This window comes from Thamnophis elegans, chromosome Z, assembly GCF_009769535.1.
Source record: "Thamnophis elegans isolate rThaEle1 chromosome Z, rThaEle1.pri, whole genome shotgun sequence".
Taxonomy (NCBI): Eukaryota; Metazoa; Chordata; class Lepidosauria; order Squamata; family Colubridae; genus Thamnophis; species Thamnophis elegans.
Genome location: NC_045558.1, coordinates 111,314,406 through 111,317,672, shown reverse-complemented (window position 1 = coordinate 111,317,672; position 3,267 = coordinate 111,314,406). Strand labels below are relative to the sequence as shown.

At 34.8% G+C, this 3,267-nt stretch overlaps 1 pseudogene; it reads left to right on the top strand.

The window, feature by feature from the left end:
* The first annotated feature begins 1,666 nt into the window (after positions 1 to 1,666).
* Positions 1,667 to 2,642, top strand: LOC116521470 (annotated as a pseudogene).
* The last annotated feature ends 625 nt before the right edge of the window (positions 2,643 to 3,267 follow it).

The following is a 3,267-nucleotide window of genomic DNA, read 5'->3' as shown; positions in this document are numbered from 1 at the left end:
AATTCTGCAGTTCGGCTGTTCAAATCTCACCGGCTCAAGGTTGACTCAGCCTTCCATCCTTCTGTGGTGGGTAAAATGAGGACCCGGATTGTTGGGGGCAATATGCTGACTCTGTAAACCGCTTAGAGAGGGCTGAAAGCCCTATGAAGCGGTATATAAGTCTAACTGCTATTGCTATTGCTATTGCTATCTCTCTCACACACAAGCGGCATACCCTTCAGGGCTGGGATCATGGTGGTGGTGAGGACAGCGAGCCCTCCACCCACTGCTGCCACTGCACAGTGTAGTGTATAGGGGATTGTGCTGTACAGGAGAGCCCACACTGCACAGGAGAGTCAGAGCTCTTCCTTCCCTGGCTCTGATGACAGTGACTGATCCTTCCCATTCCCCTCCTTCCTGACACCACATGAAGGGGACCATGGCTGGTTCTGAGCTTCAAATGAAGAACTTGAAATTGCAAAAATCAGCCAGTTGAGGGCAGTGCAGAGAAAACAGTAAGGGCGCTTCAGTCACATGGCCCTGTGACTTCTTGAGTTGTGTGAAAATAGGTTGTGTGACCAGGTTGGCAGAGAGCAGTAGGAGAGGGGACAAAGAAAAAAGACTTTCAAATTGAGCATTTTAAAATTTCCATTATGAGAAAGTTGTATTCCGGGGCTATTTTGATGTATCCCCTCCTGTTATGAGGTTTGTTTGATCAAAACATCAGTATTTTTCCCGTATAGAATTCTTCACTTAAAATAATACAGACCTCTGGGAAACATTCCACAGAGCTTATGAAATCTCTGGTCCACTGAGTCTTCATTAGATTTCCAATAAAGTCTAACTCTTATTATATTTGGAGGAAAAGCTAGAGATATTATATAATATGCCATTTATAGTTCTATAGCATACACCCTTAGCAATGATTTCATGAATAAAGATGGTAAGTTACCTTTAGTTACTTCTCTGCCTCTCTGCAAATATTAACTTTGGTTTTCTTGCCTATTCTGTTATAATAATAAATACAGTTGAAATAAATATTGTTGGGTTTTTTCCTAAAGGAGGGAGCAATATTTTCATCAGCATTTCAATGAGAAATGGATTTTATGTAGCTAAATACTAAAAATAAAATGGTTGGTAAAGCCATTTTAAATCACAATATCACAGAACAAAAGGGTGCAACTATCTCAATATGGCTGAATTCCACAAAGTTCAAACCTTAGGAAATTCCAACCTAATTATCCTCTAGAAGCATGATTAATGATTTCTCCAATTTCCATTTTTATGCATCTCATTCTTTGAACCTCTATTTTTTTTAAAAAAAAAGTTTTATTATAAACCATACTGACATTAACAGAATTTCTGGTAACAGAAATTGAAAAGACCTATTCAAATTATGGAGAGAAAAAGTTTCCCAGCATTGATTCAGAAATAGAAACTGCTGACATCTATATTATAATATTGATACAATACAAGTAATAATGATTTAAAACCCAATTTTGGAAACCAGAATATTGAAAGCAAACAAACTTAATAAAAAGAATTTGTCTGTTTCATTTCTCATTCCCCAGAAATGTAATGGATATTTATTGAACTTTGAACAGTTCTTATTCATATATATTTTTTTCCAAATGCATATATAATTGTTTTTCCCTTTTTTCTAGGAAGAACATGCTCACAATTAAAAATGCATAATCACACATCTGAGTTTCTTCTTTTGGAATTCTCAAAGATTTGGGAGCTACAGATTATATATGCAGCTTTATTACTGATCCTCTATTTGATGACATTAACAGGGAATCTTCTAATCATCATTGCAGTTGTTTTTGATCATCGCCTTCACGTCCCCATGTACTTCTTCCTGATGAATTTAGCCATACAAGACATTGGTTTAGTTTCAGTCATTATTCCCAAAGCCATTTTTAATTCACTTACAAATATAAGGCACATTTGTTACTCAGGATGTGTTACTCAAGTCCTCATGTTTGTTTTTTTTTGCCGGTTCTGACATTGCTGTCCTGACTCTCATGGCCTATGATCGATATGTTGCCATCTGCAATCCTTTGCACTATGAAATAATAATGAACAGGACAGCCTGCACTAAAATGATTAGTTGCGCGTGGATCGCCAGCTTTCTCAATTCTATAATGAACACTGTTGAAACTTTTATTATTCCCTTTTGCTCTAATATTATCCATCAGTTTTATTGTGAAATCCCACATTTACTTAAGATTACATGCTCTGGATCATACATAACTAAACTTGGAGTTGTATTCTTCAGTATTATATTAGAATTTGGTTGTTTTGTATTTATTGTCATTACCTATGTGCAGATTTTCACTGCTGTTTTAAAAATTCCTTCCATTCAGGGAAGAAAAAAGGCCTTCTCTACTTGTTTACCACACCTCACTATCTTTTCCATATTTTTATTTACTGCTACATTTGCTTACCTAAGGCCCATTTCTAACAGAGCATCAGTTCTTGATTTTATAATCACAATATTGTATTCCGTTATTCCACCCATGCTGAATCCATTGATCTATAGCATGAGAAACAAAGAACTCAAAGCTGCTCTTTCAAAAATTTTCTGGTCATTTGTTTTTGAAAAGACCTGGAACTGCATAGCTATCTCATCATCTATATCAATAGGAAAGAGAAAATAGAAACATAGGAAATAAGACTAAGATTCTCAATATTTATATTTCCTTAAGGTAAAATATTATGATTAGGCAGATGATGATGTTAAATGGTAGCCATTTCCTGAAGAGACTTCAACTAAACATGTGGAGGTCATGTTTTAAGTTTCAGAAGTAATTTGAAGACAAGAGGTATAAAGTGAAATAAAATGAAATGTGTAAATGTATAAAGTACATTGTGCATACAATATAAGTATATCAATTCATGTATGTAGGTATGTATATATGTATGTATGTATGACATAGTTTCTGAACAACTCATCCTTACCTTCAGTTCTGACTTCTCACTGATTTTGTCATAGTTTTGTTTAATGTTTGTTTTCCTTACATGACAACTCTCTCTAATGCTCCATCTAATGTTGACTACATAATTAAAATATATGATATAAGAAATAAGAACATTCAGCTTGCTCTTTCAAATCTTTCATGGCTTTATTTTTGAAAAAGAAAAAAAATGCATTGTGCATCTTCCCCTCTTTTAGTATGTCATGGAGAGAGAAAAACAAGATATAGAGAATAACATTAATTTTCTCACTTGTAGATACATTAGCCTACTTCTTCTTCTTCTTGTACCATATCCATCATCAGACAT